The sequence below is a fragment of the Pseudophryne corroboree genome, chromosome 7, assembly GCF_028390025.1.
Source record: "Pseudophryne corroboree isolate aPseCor3 chromosome 7, aPseCor3.hap2, whole genome shotgun sequence".
NCBI lineage: Eukaryota > Metazoa > Chordata > Amphibia > Anura > Myobatrachidae > Pseudophryne > Pseudophryne corroboree.
Window position 1 is genome coordinate 398,115,218 of NC_086450.1, and position 19,138 is coordinate 398,134,355.

Consider the following 19,138-nt stretch of genomic DNA (forward strand, 5'->3'; position numbering starts at 1 on the left):
CCTTGACGAGGAGCAAGAATGCCGCAGCCGCCCATCACTTACTTCACTACTCCCTCTGCAATACTTCGAGTCTCTCCCCCTACGTCACCCACCGATCCCACTCCCACCGCGAATAAATCCTGCAATGACATCTACCCCACTACCATTCATGATGGCACCCCCCCACACACCCGAGTGTGCCACCCTCCACAGGTCGGAACTGATCTCTATCAGAACCGCGGAACAGAGCTCCTGGCTCTCCACTGATAACGGACATGGACAGCTGCCGGCAATGCAGAGCAGCGATAGGCTCCTGCTGCCTAGCTATGTACCAGCCGTCCAATAGTGAGTTACAGTACGGGGCCTGCAGCTCCGTGACTGGCTGGACGTGCAGGCTGCAGGGAAGAAGGGGGCGGGATCCCATTCAGTGTTCAGAGGACAGTCAGACTCAGAGAGTAATGTGCAGTCTCTCTCCTGGCTCCTGCTGTGTTTATATGTCATCACAGCCTGTCTGTTCTGAGTTAGCAAAGCAAAAGTAAGAAATGCTGTATTATTATTATTTTTCTTTTTCTGTTACCAGTTACATTTAAATTGTACACTCTGGGCTTCATGTAGTTTTATATATATATATATATATATTTCTGTTTGTGTGTGTGTGTATATATATATATATATATATTTTTTTTTTTTTAGTGTGCGTGCGTGCGTGCGTATATATATATATATATATATATATATATATCTATGTATGTCATGACATCTCATCCCCCAAGAAGGCGACAAGGTCTCAGGAGATTAGAGTTGGATTCTGAATCTTCCTGACCGTGTTGGGACCCGCAAGTGAACTCTGAGGTTAGTGAGGGGGAGAATATATATATATATATATATATATATACAGGAGCATGGAGGCGGCACTCGCTGGGCTTTTTATAGAAAATGAAAGACACTTTACTGACCACTATACAGAACTAACCATTCGTATCTTTAATCCTTCATCGGAGTAATGTTTATTCAATTTCTTGTGAAAGGCACTGTGGCCGCTGTATACAGTATTGTGAGTGACGTGAGTGTTCGAAAATACGCACAATATGTTGCGTATTTTACACAATAATAAACAGCAGGTGGCTGGGGGCACTGGCGCACGCAGGGGAAGTGGGTAGTGTGTGCTCTGAGTACCTACCCCACCCCCGCCAGACCGATCCATGCTGCTGCCGCACCAATGGTTTATTTCTTCAGATGCAGCTGCAGTGCTGCACTTGGGGCTTCAGTCAGGGATCGCGGCAGGGGGTAGACATGGAGGTATCTGGAAGCTGCTGCAGCACAAACTGTAGCTCCTTACAGCACAGCAGCTGACTGACTGCCCTCCTCTCCTCAGCTCTGCTCCAGCCACATGGTGAGAATGCGGGGCCAGTGAGTGAAGTCGTGGTGGCTGGAATTGCTGTGGGGGTTTTCCGTGTGCTCTACCTGGTGCAATGTGTATAATGTGCTTTACTTGGTGCAGTGTGTATAATGTGTTTTACCTGGTGCAATGTATATAATGTGCTCTGCCTGGCACAGTGTGTATAATGTGCTCTACCTGGTGCAATGTGTATAATGTGCTCTACCTGGTGCAATGTGTATAATGTGCTTCACTTGGTGCAGTGTGTATAATGTGCTTTAACTGGTGCAATGTGTATAATGTGCTTCACTTGGTGCAGTGTGTATAATGTGCTTTACCTGGTGCAATGTGTATAATGTGCTTCACTTGGTGCAGTGTGTATAATGTGCTCTACCTGGTGCAATGTGTATAATGTGCTTCACTTGGTGCAGTGTGTATAATGTGTTTTACTTGGTGCAATGTGTATAATGTGCTTCACTTGGTGCAGTGTGTATAATGTGCTTTACCTGGTGCAATGTGTATAATGTGCTTCACTTGGTGCTGTGTGTATAATGTGCTCTACCTGGTGCAATGTGTATAATGTGCTCTGCCTGGCGCAATGTGTATAATGTGCTCTGCCTGGCGCAATGTGTATAATGTGCTCTGCCTGGCGCAATGTGTATAATGTGCTCTACCTGACGCAGTGTGTATGACGTGCTCTGCCTGGCACAGTGTGTATAATGTGCTCTACCTGGTGCAATGTGTATAACGTGCTCTACCTGGTGCAATGTGTATAACATGCTCTGCCTGGTGCAATGTGTAGAATGTGCTCTACCTGGCGCAATGTGTATAACGTGCTCTACCTGGTGCAATCTGTATAATGTGCTCTGCCTGGTGAAATGTGTATAATGTGCTTTACCTGGTGCAATGTGTATAATGTGCTCTGCCTGGCGCAGTGTGTAGAATGTGCTCTGCCTGGCGCAATGTGTATAATGTGCTCTACCTTGTGCATTGTGTATAATGTGCTCTGCCTGGCGCAGTGTGTAGAATGTGCTCTGCATGGCGCAACGTGTATAATGTGTTCTACCTTGTGCAACGTGTATAATGTGCTCTGCCTGGCGCAATGTGTATAATGTGCTCTGCCTGGCGCAATGTGTATAATGTACTCTGCCTGGCGCAATGTGTATAATGTACTCTGCCTGGCGCATTGTGTATAATGTACTCTGCCTGGTGCAATGTGTATAATGTGCTTTACCTGGTGCAATGTGTATAATGTGCTTTACATGGTGCAATGTATATAATGTGCTCTACCTGGCGCAATGTGTATAATGTGTTCTGCCTGGTGCAGTGTGTAGAATGTACTCTGCATGGCGCAATGTGTATAATGTGCTCTACCTTGTGCAACGTGTATAATGTGCTCTACCTGGCGCAATGTGTATAATGTGTTCTGCCTGGCGCAGTGTGTAGAATGTACTCTGCATGGCGCAATGTGTATAATGTGCTCTATCTTGTGCAACGTGTATAATGTGCTCTGCCTGGCGCAATGTGTATAATGTACTCTGCCTGGCGCAATGTGTATAATGTACTCTGCCTGGCGCAAAGTGTATAATGTACTCTGCCTGGTGAAATGTGTATAATGGGCTTTACCTGATGCAATGTGTATAATGTGCTCTGCCTGGCACAAAGTATAACGTGCTCTATCTGGCACAATATGTATAACGTGCACTACCTGGCGCAGTGTGTATAGGAGGTTCTACCTGGTACAATGTGTATAAGCGGCACTACTGTGTGGCGTAATGTGAATTGGCACTATTATGTGGCCAGGCCCCTTCCCCATAAAGCCATGCCCCAAAATTTTTGGTGCACGCCTTCGGCGAGCACTTTCCATACTGTGCAGTATGGGAGGTGGAGCACCAATTCACTTTGTGCCAAAGGGCGCCAAAATGTCTAGTTACAGCTCTGGTGCAGAGTGTCCTGTTTGGTACACAGCCCAGCAGCATTGTCACCCCCCCTCCTCCCCCTTGCAGCACTTTTGTAGTGTCCAAATCAAGTCTTTATTTTTATATTTGAATAATTAATAAGATTAATAAGATCCTTCATTCCGATGGGACCCAGAAAAGTACAGGTAGGACCCCAATTTTTAAAAGTGAGGGGTCCCTGGGACCCACTTCTTTTTCGGCCCAGCACGATCACTGGACGTGCTCTATTACACACACACACACACACACACACACACACACACACACACACACACACACACACACACACACACACACATATATAAAACCTACACAGAGGGGTTGGAGACACAGCGGCCACAGCTGGTGCTGGTGCTGACATGAGGGAGAGGGACCACCTGTCTTAAGTGCCCAAGCACCCCCAAAAGTTTAATCCAGCTCTGGTATAGCGGTTCTTGTGTACCCCAGGTAGCGCACACTATCTTTCGTGAGATTAATTATTGCAAGAGAGATGTGTTCATGAGGCAAAAGCAGTAGTAACCAGTGGCCAACTAATCAATGTCATTACCATGTTATATATTTTGGATCACTAATGGCATATAGGACATTACCCCTACTGTCACAATCCAGGAATGTTTTATTGATTGCACCTCACTATGAGAATTCTGTCCATTTTCCGTATATTCAGTATTGTGGGGCAGTCACTAAAATTATATCAATATTGTATAGCGGTCACAGTAATGCTCTCCGTTTTTTCTGGTGTTTACTTAACGGCTTTCTTTATTGTCTGGCGGTCACCGAAATGCTCTCTGTATTGTCTGACGGCCACTAAAATGCTCTCCATATTATCTGATGATCATTAAAATGCTCTCCGTATTGTCTGGCGGTAACTAAAATGCTATTAGTATTACATGGTGGTCCTGCAGACAGTGTTATTGGTATTACTTTTTATAGTGTTATTATTTTTATACAGGTTGAGTATCCCATATCCAAATATTCCGAAATACGGAATATTCCGAAATACAGACTTTTTTGAGTGAGAGTGAGATAGTGAAACCTTTGTTTTCTGATGCCTCAGTGTACACAAACTTTGTTTAATACACAAAGTTATTAAAAATATTGTATTAAATGACCTTCAGGCTGTGTGTATAAGGTGTATATGAAACATAAATGAATTGTGTGAATGTACACACGCTTTGTTTAATGTACAATGTTATAAAAAATATTGGCTAAAATTACCTTCAGGCTGTGTGTATAAGGTGTATATGAAACATAAATGCATTCTGTGATTAGATTTAGGTCCCATCACAATGATATCTCATTATGGTATGCAATTATTCCAAAAAACGGAAAAATCCGATATCCAAAATACCTCTTGTCCCAAGCATTTTGGATAAGGGATACTCAACCTGTATTTGTGTTTTTCATAAATCTAAAAATTAATAAACTATTTAAAGAAGTCAATTATGTATATGAGTGGCTGTGTGGAGGGTATTCGGGGGAGCAGGGGCGGTATTATTTAGCTTTGCCTAGGGTGTCTAGGAACCTTGCACCGGCCCTGCACGGCACACAGTACAGTATACAGGGTGTATAATCACCATGTGTATCTCACACGTCACACAGTACAGTATACAGGGTGTATAATAACCAGGTGTATCTCACACATCACACAGTACAGTATACAGGGTGTATAATTACCAGGTGTATCTCACACATCACACAGTACAGTATATAGGGTGTATAATCACCATGTGTATCTCACACGTCACACCGTACAGTATACAGGGTGTATAATTAACAGGTGTATCTCACACATCGCGCACAGTACAGTTTACAGGGTGTATAATTACCATGTGTATCTCACACATAACACAGTACAGTATACAGGGTGTATAATCACCATGTGTATATCACACGTCACACAGTACAGTATACAGGGTGTATAATCACCATGTGTATCTCACACGTCACACAGTACAATATACAGCGTGTATCACCATGTGTATCTCACACGTCACACAGTACAGTATACAGGGTGAATAATTACCAGGTGTATCTCATACATTACACAGTACAGTATACAGAGTGTATAATCACCATGTGTATCTCACACGTCGCACAGTACAGTACACAGGGTGTATAATCACCATGTGTATCTCACAAGTCACACAGTACAGTATACAGGGTGTATAATCTAGAGATGTGCACCGGAAATTTTTCGGGTTTTGTGTTTTAGTTTTGGGTTCGGTTCCGTGGCCGTGTTTTGGGTTCGAACGCGTTTTGGCAAAACCTCACCGAATTTTTTTTGTCGGATTCGGGTGTGTTTTGGATTCGGGTGTTTTTTTCAAAAAACCCTAAAAAACAGCTTAAATCATAGAATTTGGGGGTCATTTTGATCCCAAAGTATTATTAACCTCAATAACCATAATTTCCACTCATTTTCAGTCTATTCTGAACACCTCACACCTCACAATATTATTTTTAGTCCTAAAATTTGCACCGAGGTCGCTGGATGACTAAGCTCAGCGACCCTAGTGGCCGACACAAACACCTGGCCCATCTAGGAGTGGCACTGCAGTGTCACGCAGGATGGCCCTTCCAAAAAACACTCCCCAAACAGCACATGACGCAAAGAAAAATGAAAGAAAAAAGAGGTGCAAGATGGAATTGTCCTTGGGCCCTCCCACCAACCCTTATGTTGTATAAACAGGACATGCACACTTTAACCAACCCATCATTTCAGTGACAGGGTCTGCCACATGACTGTGACTGAAATGACGGGTTGGTTTGGACCCCCACCAAAAAAGAAGCAATTAATCTCTCCTTGCACAAACTGGCTCTACAGAGGCAAGATGTCCACCTCATCATCATCATCCTCCGATTCATCACCGTGTACATCCCCCTCCTCCCAGATTATCAATTCGTCCCCACTGGAATCCACCATCACAGCTCCCTGTGTACTTTGTGGAGGCAATTGCTGCTGGTGAATGTCTCCATGGAGGAATTGATTATAATTCATTTTAATGAACATCATCTTCTCCACATTTTCTGGAAGTAACCTCGTACGCTGATTGCTGACAAGGTGAGCGGCGGCACTAAACACTCTTTCGGAGTACACACTTGTGGGAGGGCAACTTAGGTAGAATAAAGCCAGTTTGTGCAAGGGCCTCCAAATTGCCTCTTTTTCCTGCCAGTATACGTACGGACTGTCTGACGTGCCTACTTGGATGCGGTCACTCATATAATCCTCCACCATTCTTTCAATGGTGAGAGAATCATATGCAGTGACAGTAGACGACATGTCCGTAATCGTTGTCAGGTCCTTCAGTCCGGACCAGATGTCAGCATCAGCAGTCGCTCCAGACTGCCCTGCATCACCGCCAGCGGGTGGGCTCGGAATTCTGAGCCTTTTCATCGCACCCCCAGTTGCGGGAGAATGTGAAGGAGGAGATGTTGACAGGTCGCGTTCCGCTTGACTTGACAATTTTCTCACCAGCAGTTCTTTGAACCCCTGCAGACTTGTGTCTGCCGGAAAGAGAGATCCAAGGTAGGTTTTAAATCTAGGATCGAGCACGGTGGCCAAAATGTAGTGCTCTGATTTCAACAGATTGACCACCCGTGAATCCTTGTTAAGCGAATTAAGGGCTCCATCCACAAGTCCCACATGCCTAGCGGAATCGTTCAGTGTTAGCTCCTCCTTCAATGTCTCCAGCTTCTTCTGCAAAAGCCTGATGAGGGGAATGACCTGACTCAGGCTGGCAGTGTCTGAACTGACTTCACGTGTGGCAAGTTCAAAAGGTTGCAGAACCTTGCACAACGTTGAAATCATTCTCCACTGCGCTTGAGACAGGTGCATTCCACCTCCTATATCGTGGTCAGTTGTATAGGCTTGAATGGCCTTTTGCTGCTCCTCCAACCTCTGAAGCATATAGAGGGTTGAATTCCACCTCGTTACCACTTCTTGCTTCAGATGATGGCAGGGCAGGTTCAGGCGTTTTTGGTGTTGCTCCAGTCTTCTGTACGTGGTGCCTGTACGCCGAAAGTGTCCCGCAATTCTTCTGGCCACCGACAGCATCTCTTGCACGCCCCTCTCGTTTTTTAAATAATTCTGCACCACCAAATTCAAGGTATGTGCAAAACATGGGACGTACTGGAATTTGCCCATATTTAATGCACACACAATATTGCTGGCGTTGTCCGATGCCACAAATCCACAGGAGAGTCCAATTGGGGTAAGCCATTCTGCGATGATCTTCCTCAGTTGCCGTAAGAGGTTTTCAGCTGTGTGCGTATTCTGGAAAGCGGTGATACAAAGCGTAGCCTGCCTAGGAAAGAGTTGGCGTTTGCGAGATGCTGCTACTGGTGCCGCCGCTGCTGTTCTTGCGGCGGGAGTCAATACATCTACCCAGTGGGCTGTCACAGTCATATAGTCCTGAGTCTGCCCTGCTCCACTTGTCCACATGTCCGTGGTTAAGTGGACATTGGGTACAACTGCATTTTTTAGGACACTGGTGAGTCTTTTTCTGAGGTCTGTGTACATTTTCGGTATCGCCTGCCTAGAGAAATGGAACCTAGATGGTATTTGGTACCGGGGACACAGTACCTCAATCAAGTCTATAGTTGGCTCTGCAGTAATGATGGATACCGGAACCACGTTTCTCTCCGCCCAGGATGCCAAGGCCTCAGTTATCCGCTTTGCAGCAGGATGACTGCTGTGATATTTCATCTTCCTCGCAAAGGACTGTTGGACAGTCAATTGCTTGGTGGAAGTATTAAAAGTCGTCTTACGACTTCCCCTCTGGGATGACCATCGACTCCCAGCAGCAACAACAGCAGCGCCAGCAGCAGTAGGCGTTACACGCAAGGATGCATCGGAGGAATCCCAGGCTGGAGAGGACTCGTCAGAATTGCCAGTGACATGGCCTGCAGGACTATTGGCATTCCTGGGGAAGGAGGAAATTGACACTGAGGGAGTTGGTGGGGTGGTTTGCGTGAGCTTGGTTACAAGAGGAAGGGATTTACTGGTCAGTGGACTGCTTCCGCTGTCGCCCAAAGTTTTTGTACTTGTCACTGACTTATGATGAATGCGCTGCAGGTGACGTATAAGGGAGGATGTTCCGAGGTGGTTAACGTCCTTACCCCTACTTATTACAGCTTGACAAAGGCAACACACGGCTTGACACCTGTTGTACACATTTCTGTTGAAATACTTCCACACCGAAGAGCTGATTTTTTTGGTATTTTCACCAGGCATGTCAATGGCCATATTCCTCCCACGGACAACAGGTGTCTCCCCGGGTGCCTGACTTAAACAAACCACCTCACCATCAGAATCCTCCTTGTCAATTTCCTCCCCAGCGCCAGCAACACCCATATCCTCCTCATCCTGGTGTACTTCAACACTGACATCTTCAATCTGACTATCAGGAACTGGACTGCGGGTGCTCCTTCCAGCACTTGCAGGGGGCGTGCAAATGGTGGAAGGCGCATGCTCTTCACGTCCAGTGTTGGGAAGGTCAGGCATCGCAACCGACACAATTGGACTCTCCTTGTGGATTTGTGATTTCGAAGAACGCACAGTTCTTTGCTGTGCTTTTGCCAACTTAAGTCTTTTCATTTTTCTAGCGAGAGGCTGAGTGCTTCCATCCTCATGTGAAGCTGAACCACTAGCCATGAACATAGGCCAGGGCCTCAGCCGTTCCTTGCCACTCCGTGTGGTAAATGGCATATTGGCAAGTTTACGCTTCTCCTCCGACGATTTTATTTTAGATTTTTGAGTCCTTTTTTTACTGATATTTTGTGTTTTGGATTTTACATGCTCTGTACTATGACATTGGGCATCGGCCTTGGCAGACGACGTTGATGGAATTTCATCGTCTCGGCCATGACTAGTGGCAGCAGCTTCAGCACGAGGTGGAAGTGGATCTTGATCTTTCCCTATTTTTGGAACCTCAACATTTTTGTTCTCCATATTTTAATAGGCACAACTAAAAGGCACCTCAGGTAAACAATGGAGATGGACGGATACTAGTATACTTATGGATGACGAGTGACTGACGACACAGAGGTAGCTACAGCCGTGGACTACCGTACTGCGTCTGCTAGTATAGAGATGATAATGATATAAAAAATATATATATATCACTACTGCAGGTATATATAATATAATGACGGACCTGCTGGACACTGTCAGCAGACTCCTAAACTACTAGTATGAAGAAGATAGAAAAAAAAACCCCACCACAGGTAGGTATACAATTATGGACGAGCACTGACGACACAGAGGTAGCTACAGCCGTGGACTACCGTACTGCGTCTGCTAGTATAGAGATGATAATGATATAAAAAATATATATATATCACTACTGCAGGTATATATAATATAATGACGGACCTGCTGGACACTGTCAGCAGACTCCTAAACTACTAGTATGAAGAAGATAGAAAAAAAAAAAACCACCACAGGTAGGTATACAATTATGGACGAGCACTGACGACACAGAGGTAGCTACAGCCGTGGACTACCATACTGCGTCTGCTAATATAGAGATGATAATGATATAAAAAATATATATATATCACTACTGCAGGTATATATAATATAATGACGGACCTGCTGGACACTGTCAGCAGACTCCTAAACTACTAGTATGAAGAAGATAGAAAAAAAAACCCCACCACAGGTAGGTATACAATTATGGACGAGCACTGACTACACAGAGGTAGCTACAGCCGTGGACTACCGTACTGCGTCTGCTAGTATAGAGATGATAATGATATAAAATATATATATATATATCACTACTGCAGGTATATATAATATAATGACGGACCTGCTGGACACTGTCAGCAGACTCCTAAACTACTAGTATGAAGAAGATAGAAAAAAAAACCCCACCACAGGTAGGTATACAATTATGGACGAGCACTGACGACACAGAGGTAGCTACAGCCGTGGACTACCGTACTGCGTCTGCTAGTATAGAGATGATAATAAGAATTTACTTACCGATAATTCTATTTCTCGGAGTCCGTAGTGGATGCTGGGGTTCCTGAAAGGACCATGGGGAATAGCGGCTCCGCAGGAGACAGGGCACAAAAAGTAAAGCTTTTCCAGATCAGGTGGTGTGCACTGGCTCCTCCCCCTATGACCCTCCTCCAGACTCCAGTTAGGTACTGTGCCCGGACGAGCGTACACAATAAGGGAGGATTTTGAATCCCGGGTAAGACTCATACCAGCCACACCAATCACACCGTACAACTTGTGATCTAAACCCAGTTAACAGTATGATAACAGAGGAGCCTCTGAAAGATGGCTCCCTAAACAATAACCCGAATTAGTTAACAATAACTATGTACAAGTATTGCAGATAATCCGCACTTGGGATGGGCGCCCAGCATCCACTACGGACTCCGAGAAATAGAATTATCGGTAAGTAAATTCTTATTTTCTCTATCGTCCTAGTGGATGCTGGGGTTCCTGAAAGGACCATGGGGATTATACCAAAGCTCCCAAATGGGCGGGAGAGTGCGGATGACTCTGCAGCACCGAATGAGAGAACTCCAGGTCCTCTTTTGCCAGGGTATCAAATTTGTAGAATTTTACAAACGTGTTCTCCCCTGACCACGTAGCTGCTCGGCAGAGTTGTAATGCCGAGACCCCTCGGGCAGCCGCCCAAGATGAGCCCACCTTCCTTGTGGAATGGGCCTTAACAGATTTAGGCTGTGGCAGGCCTGCCACAGAATGTGCAAGTTGAATTGTGTTACAAATCCAACGAGCAATCGACTGCTTAGAAGCAGGCGCACCCAACTTGTTGGGTGCATACAGTATAAACAGCGAGTCAGATTTTCTGACTCCAGTCGTCCTTGAAATGTATATTTTTAAAGCTCTGACAACGTCCAACAACTTGGAGTCCTCCAAGTCGCTTGTAGCCGCAGGCACTACAATAGGCTGGTTCAGGTGAAACGCTGATACCACCTTAGGGAGAAAATGCGGACGCGTCCGCAGCTCTGCCCTATCCGAATGGAAAATTAAATAAGGGCTTTTATAAGATAAAGCCGCCAGTTCAGATACTCTCCTGGCGGAAGCCAGGGCCAGTAACATAGTCACTTTCCATGTGAGATATTTCAAATCCACATTTTTTAGTGGTTCAAACCAATGGGATTTGAGGAAATCTAAAACTACATTTAGATCCCACGGTGCCACCGGAGGCACCACAGGAGGCTGTATATGCAGTACTCCTTTGACAAAAGTCTGGACCTCAGGGACTGAGGCCAATTCTTTTTGGAAGAATATTGACAGGGCCGAAATTTGAACCTTAATAGATCCCAATTTGAGACCCATAGACAATCCTGATTGCAGGAAATGTAGGAAACGACCCAGTTGAAATTCCTCCGTCGGAGCACTCCGATCCTCGCACCACGCAACATATTTCCGCCAAATGCGGTGATAATGCTTCGCGGTGACTTCCTTTCTTGCCTTAATCAAGGTAGGAATGACTTCTTCTGGAATGCCTTTTCCTTTTAGGATCTGGCGTTCAACCGCCATGCCGTCAAACGCAGCCGCGGTAAGTCTTGAAAGAGGCAGGGACCCTGTTGAAGCAGGTCCCTTCTCAGAGGTAGAGGCCACGGATCGTCCGTGACCATCTCTTGAAGTTCCGGGTACCAAGACCTTCTTGGCCAATCCGGAGCCACTAGTATCGTTCTTACTCCGCTTTGCCGTATGATTCTCAATACCTTTGGTATGAGAGGCAGAGGAGGAAACACATACACCGACTGGTACACCCAAGGTGTTACCAGCGCGTCCACAGCTATTGCCTGCGGATCTCTTGACCTGGCGCAATACCTGTCCAGTTTTTTGTTGAGGCGAGACGCCATCATGTCCACCATTGGTCTTTCCCAACGGTTTATTAGCATGTGGAAAACTTCTGGATGAAGTCCCCACTCTCCCGGGTGAAGATCGTGTCTGCTGAGGAAGTCTGCTTCCCAGTTGTCCACGCCCGGGATGAACACTGCTGACAGTGCTATCACGTGATTCTCCGCCCAGCGAAGGATCCTGGCAGCTTCTGCCATTGCACTCCTGCTTCTTGTGCCGCCCTGTCTGTTTACATGGGCGACTGCCGTGATGTTGTCCGACTGGATCAACACCGGTCTTCCTTGAAGCAGAGGTTCCGCCTGGCTTAGAGCATTGTAGATTGCTCTTAGTTCCAGAATGTTTATGTGAAGAGACTTTTCCAGGCTCGACCACACTCCCTGGAAGTTTCTTCCTTGTGTGACTGCTCCCCAGCCTCTCAGGCTGGCGTCCGTGGTCACCAGGATCCAATCCTGTATGCCGAATCTGCGGCCCTCCAATAGATGAGCCCTCTGCAACCACCACAGAAGAGATACCCTTGTCCTTGGAGACAGGGTTATCCGCAGGTGCATCTGAAGATGCGACCCTGACCATTTGTCCAACAGATCCCTTTGGAAAATTCTTGCATGGAATCTGCCGAATGGAATTGCTTCGTAAGAAGCCACCATTTTTCCCAGGACTCTTGTGCATTGATGTACAGACACCTTTCCTGGTTTTAGGAGGTTCCTGACCAGGTCGGATAACTCCTTGGCTTTTTCCTCGGGAAGAAAAACCTTTTTCTGAACCGTGTCCAGAATCATCCCTAGGAACAGCAGACGAGTTGTCGGCATTAATTGGGATTTTGGAATATTCAGAATCCATCCGTGCTGCTTTAGCACCTCTTGAGATAGTGCTAATCCCATCTCTAGCTGTTCTCTGGACCTTGCCCTTATTAGGAGATCGTCCAAGTATGGGATAATTAATACGCCTTTTCTTCGAAGAAGAATCATCATCTCGGCCATTACCTTTGTAAAGACCCGAGGTGCCGTGGACAAACCAAACGGCAGCGTCTGAAACTGATAGTGACAGTTTTGTACAACGAACCTGAGGTACCCCTGGTGTGAGGGGTAAATTGGAACGTGGAGATACGCATCCTTGATGTCCAAGGATACCATAAAGTCCCCTTCTTCCAGGTTCGCTATCACTGCTCTGAGTGACTCCATCTTGAACTTGAACTTCTTTATGTACAGGTTCAAGGACTTCAGATTTAGAATAGGCCTTACCGAGCCATCCGGCTTCGGTACCACAAATAGAGTGGAATAATACCCCTTCCCTTGTTGTAGAAGAGGTACCTTGACTATCACCTGCTGAGAGTACAGCTTGTGAATGGCTTCCAAAACCGTCTCCCTTTCGGAGGGGGACGTTGGTAAAGCAGACTTCAGGAAACGGCGAGGTGGATCTGTCTCTAATTCCAACCTGTACCCCTGAGATATTATCTGCAGGATCCAGGGATCTACCTGCGAGTGAGCCCACTGCGCGCTGTAATTTTTGAGACGACCGCCCACCGTCCCCGAGTCCGCTTGAGAAGCCCCAGCGTCATGCTGAGGCTTTTGTAGAAGCCGGGGAGGGCTTCTGTTCCTGGGAAGGAGCTGCCTGTTGCTGTCTCTTCCCTCGACCTCTGCCTCGTGGCAGATATGAATAGCCCTTTGCTCTCTTATTTTTAAAGGAACGAAAGGGCTGCGGTTGAAAAGTCGGTGCCTTTTTCTGTTGGGGAGTGACTTGAGGTAGAAAGGTGGATTTCCCGGCTGTAGCCGTGGCCACCAAATCTGATAGACCGACTCCAAATAACTCCTCCCCTTTATACGGCAAAACTTCCATATGCCGTTTTGAATCCGCATCGCCTGTCCACTGTCGCGTCCATAAAGCTCTTCTGGCCGAAATGGACATAGCACCAGTGGTTAAAGTGGGCCGGAACGGGGCGGAACTGCGTTCCGTCACCTCTAATTGCAGGCGGAACCAGTTCCGCCTCCGCCCGGCCACAGCATCATGTCCCTGTTCCATTGTAAAGGTGGCAGCGGCCGCCAGCCAATCATGGCTTGCGGACCGGCTGCAGCACCAATCAGAAGAAGGGAAGGTTTTTTTAAAATCTGCCGTGAGCCAATCACGGCTCGCAGACCGCCAGCCAATGAGAAGCTGCCAAGTGGCAGCTTCTCATTAGCTGGCGGTCCAGGAGCCGTGAATGGCGCACAGTCGGCGCCAGATTCAAAGTGCCCTCTCCCAGGGCCGGCGCCACCACTAGGCAGCTGCCTATGAGCGCTAACAATTAAAGGGCGGAACAGAGTGGAACAGCATGAGGGATGTGAAGCACCCACTCCATGCTCACTCGTTGGCCGCTGCTGGATTTGCCTGGGGCTGGAGCTGCATGTTCGTTGCCTGTCCCCACCTACCCTCCTCCATTGCTCACTTCCGCTCTCCCTGTCACCCCCGGCAGAATGTGTTTAGTGTTCTGCCATACAGGAAGTGGAATCGGGCGCGCGCCGCTGCGTGCAGGGTGAGGGGAGAAAGTATCACTGATCAGTGATCATGATCACCGGCTGCAACAACATGTGGGGGCGGAACGCGGAGCCGCGAGTGCTGACATAGAGTGAGGTAGGCTCTAGCAGTGTACACTGCTGCCTGTCACTTCTCTTTCATCTCAACGCTCAGGTCAATAGAAAAAATTATGGTGGAGCCGATGGAAGGATCTTTATTCAGGATCTGCAGCGTCCTGTGTACTGCGTCCTGTGTGCTGCCTGAGCTCCTCCTCTGCTGGGTGCAGCTCATTCACAATCTGAGGGGAGCAATGCTGATCTACCAGGCTCTAATGTACATGTGCATGTAACCAGGTCCCCTCCCACCCAGGCCCCAGTGTGTCACTAGTCACCCATCTCTCAGTATGTGTCCCCATATCCCTTACCTGACCCCACTATGTGCATTCCCATACCCCCCCCCCAGTATGTGTGTCCCCATGTCCCTCACCATCCCCCCAGTATGTATGGCCCTCACCCCCCAGTATGTGTCCCCCCATGTCCCTCACCGGCCCCCCAGTATGTGTCCCCCCATGTCCCTCACCCCCCCAGTATGTGTCCCCCCATGTCCCTCACCCCCCCAGTATGTGTCCCCCAATGTCCCTCACCGGCCCCCCAGTATGTTCTACCATGTCCCTCACCGGCCCCCCAGTATGTGTCCCCCCATGCCCTCACCATCCCCCCAGTATGTATATATGTATATATCTAGCTGGAAAACCCCCTCATAAATCCTGCGTTTGCCCTTGGAGGGGGCTCTACCTGCCGTACTGTGTAAAATGGGTCTCTGTCTGCCGTACTGTGTAAAATGGGGCTCTGTCTGCCGTACTGTGTAAAATGGGGCTCTGTCTGCCGTACTGTGTAAAATGGGTCTCTGTCTGCCGTACTGTGTAAAATGGGGCTCTGTCTGCCGTACTGTGTAAAAGGGGGCTCTGTCTGCCGTACTGTGTAAAAGGGGGCTCTGTCTGCCGTACTGTGTAAAAGGGGGCTCTGTCTGCCGTACTGTGTAAAAGGGGGACTCTGCTATTGTGGACATTGTGTGTGTAAAGGGCACTAGTATGTGGGGCGGGAAATGTGAAGCATTATTTTGAATTGGTGGTACTTTGTGTGGCCACACCCCTTCCTTGTGAGGCCACACCCCTTCTACGGTGTTGCGGGCGAGGTGAGTTCCCCCACCTCTCCAGGACCACTTTAAGCCCTGCATAGCACTTACCCGTGATGCCAGTGTGCAGATATCCCTCTGTGCATCACGTATATAAAGAAATGCATCCTTTATTTGTTCTAACGACAGTAAAATATTGTCCCTGTCCAGGGTATCAATATTTTCAATCAGGGACTCTGACCAAACTACCCCAGCACTGCACATCCAGGCAGTCGCTATAGCTGGTCGTAGTATAACACCTGCATGTGTGTATATACTTTTTTGGATATTTTCCATCCTCCTATCTGATGGATCTTTAAGTGCGGCCGTCTCAGGAGAGGGTAACGCCACTTGTTTAGATAAGCGTGTTAGCGCCTTGTCCACCCTAGGAGGTGTTTCCCAGCGCTCCCTAACCTCTGGCGGGAAAGGGTATAATGCCAATAATTTCTTTGAAATTATCAGCTTTTTATCAGGGGCAACCCACGCTTCATCACACACGTCATTTAATTCTTCTGATTCAGGAAAAACTATAGGTAGTTTTTTCACACCCCACATAATACCCTGTTTAGTGGTACCTGTAGTATCAGCTAAATGTAACGCCTCCTTCATTGCCAAAATCATATAACGTGTGGCCCTACTGGAAAATACGGTTGATTCGTCACTGTCACCACTGGAATCAGTGCCTGTGTCTGGGTCTGTGTCGACCGACTGAGGCAAAGGGCGTTTCACAGCCCCTGACGGTGTTTGAGGCGCCTGGACAGGCACTAATTGATTGTCCGGCCGCCTCATGTCGTCAAACGACTGCTTAAGCGAGTTGACGCTATCCCGTAATTCCACAAATAAAGGCATCCATTCTGGTGTCGACCCCCTAGGAGGTGACATCCCCATATTTGGCAATTGCTCCGCCTCCACACCAATATCGTCCTCATACATGTCGACACACACGTACCGACACACAGCAGACACACAGGGAATGCTCTACACGAAGACAGGACCCACTAGCCCTTTGGGGAGACAGAGGGAGAGTCTGCCAGCACACACCAAAAAAGCGCTATATATGACAGGGATAGCCTTATAATAAGTGCTCCCTTATAGCTGCTTTATATATATCAAAATATTGCCATTAAATTTGCCCCCCCTCTCTGTTTTACCCTGTTTCTGTAGTGCAGTGCAGGGGAGAGACCTGGGAGCCGTCCTGACCAGCGGAGCTGTGAGAGGAAATGGCGCCGTGTGCTGAGGAGATAGGCCCCGCCCCTTTTCCGGCGGGCTCGTCTCCCGCTATTTTGTGAATCCAGGCAGGGGTTAAATATCTCCATATAGCCTCTGGGGGCTATATGTGAGGTATTTTTAGCCTTTTAATAGGTTTTCATTTGCCTCCCAGGGCGCCCCCCCCCCAGCGCCCTGCACCCTCAGTGACTGCGTGTGAAGTGTGCTGAGAGGAAAATGGCGCACAGCTGCAGTGCTGTGCGCTACCTTTAGAAGACTGCAGGAGTCTTCAGCCGCCGATTCTGGACCTCTTCTTACTTCAGCATCTGCAAGGGGGCCGGCGGCGCGGCTCCGGTGACCATCCAGGCTGTACCTGTGATCGTCCCTCTGGAGCTGATGTCCAGTAGCCAAGAAGCCAATCCATCCTGCACGCAGGTGAGTTCACTTCTTCTCCCCTCTGTCCCTCGTTGCAGTGATCCTGTTGCCAGCAGGAATCACTGTAAAATAAAAAACCTAAGCTAAACTTTCTCTAAGCAGCTCTTTATGAGAGCCACCTAGAATTGCACCCTTCTCGGCCGGGCACAAAAATCTAACTGGAGTCTGGAGGAGGGTCATAGGGGGAGGAGCCAGTGCACACCACCTGATCTGGAAAAGCTTTACTTTTTGTGCCCTGTCTCCTGCGGAGCCGCTATTCCCCATGGTCCTTTCAGGAACCCCAGCATCCACTAGGACGATAGAGAAAATGATATAAAAAATATATATATATCACTACTGCAGGTATATATAATATAATGACGGACCTGCTGGACACTGTCAGCAGACTCCTAAACTACTAGTATGAAGAAGATAGAAAAAAAAAACCCACCACAGGTAGGTATACAATTATGGACGAGCACTGACGACACAGAGGTAGCTACAGCCGTGGACTACCGTACTGCGTCTGCTAGTATAGAGATGATAATGATATAAAAAATATATATATATCACTACTGCAGGTATATATAATATAATGACGGACCTGCTGGACACTGTCAGCAGACTCCTAAACTACTAGTATGAAGAAGATAGAAAAAAAACCCCCACCACAGGTAGGTATACAATTATGGACGAGCACTGACGACACAGAGGTAGCTACAGCCGTGGACTACCGTACTGCGTCTGCTAGTATAGAGATGATAATGATATAAAAAATATATATATATCACTACTGCAGGTATATATAATATAATGACGGACCTGCTGGACACTGTCAGCAGACTCCTAAACTACTAGTATGAAGAAGATAGAAAAAAAAACCCCACCACAGGTAGGTATACAATTATGGACGAGCACTGACGACACAGAGGTAGCCACAGCCGTGGACTACCGTACTGCGTCTGCTAATATAGAGATGATAAAGATGATAGAGATGAACAAAAAAAATATAACACTACTGCAGGTAAATATTTATATAATATAATGAATGACGGATCTGCTGTACACTGTCAGCAGAATGCGTTTATAGAATAAAAAAAAAAACACCACAGGAGTTTTTAACTTTTTCAGGCAGACAATATACTGGTGGTCACTGGTCAGTCACACTGGCAGCAAAAGTGTGCACTGTACTCCTGCTATAACTGCACCCCAGTCTACCCCACAATTCAGCTGTGTGAGCAGTGAGCACTCAGCACAGTCAGATATACATATAGATGATATTATCATGCAGCACACTGAGGCTGAGCACAGATATGGTATGTGACTGTGTATCGTTTTTTTTCAGGCAGAGAACGGATTATATTAAATAATAAATAAAACTGGTGGTGGTCAGTCACTAGTAACTATCAGCAAAACTCTGCACTCTGAGTACTCCTAATGCTCCCCAAAATTACTAAGTAATCAACTCAAGTGTCTCTATCTATTCTAACGGAGAGGACGCCAGCCACGTCCTCTCCCTATCAATCTCAATGCACGTGTGAAAATGGCGGCGACGCGCGGCTCCTTATATAGAATCCGAGTCCCGCGATAGAATACGAGCCTCGCGAGAATCCGTCAGCGGGATGATGACGTTCGGGCGCGCTCGGGTTAGCCGAGCAAGGCGGGAAGATCCGAGTCTGCCTCGGACCC

At 47.3% G+C, this 19,138-nt stretch overlaps 1 long non-coding RNA gene across 2 annotated transcripts in view; it reads left to right on the plus strand.

Annotated features, from left to right (window-relative positions):
• The first annotated feature begins 421 nt into the window (after positions 1-421).
• Positions 422-19,138, plus strand: part of LOC134943778 (uncharacterized) — a 368,858-nt gene continuing 350,141 nt past the window's right edge. For both annotated transcript variants that reach the window (XR_010181747.1, XR_010181746.1), the window contains exon 1: positions 422-514. This is a non-coding gene — a long non-coding RNA (uncharacterized LOC134943778). The remainder of the gene's footprint in view (positions 515-19,138) is intronic.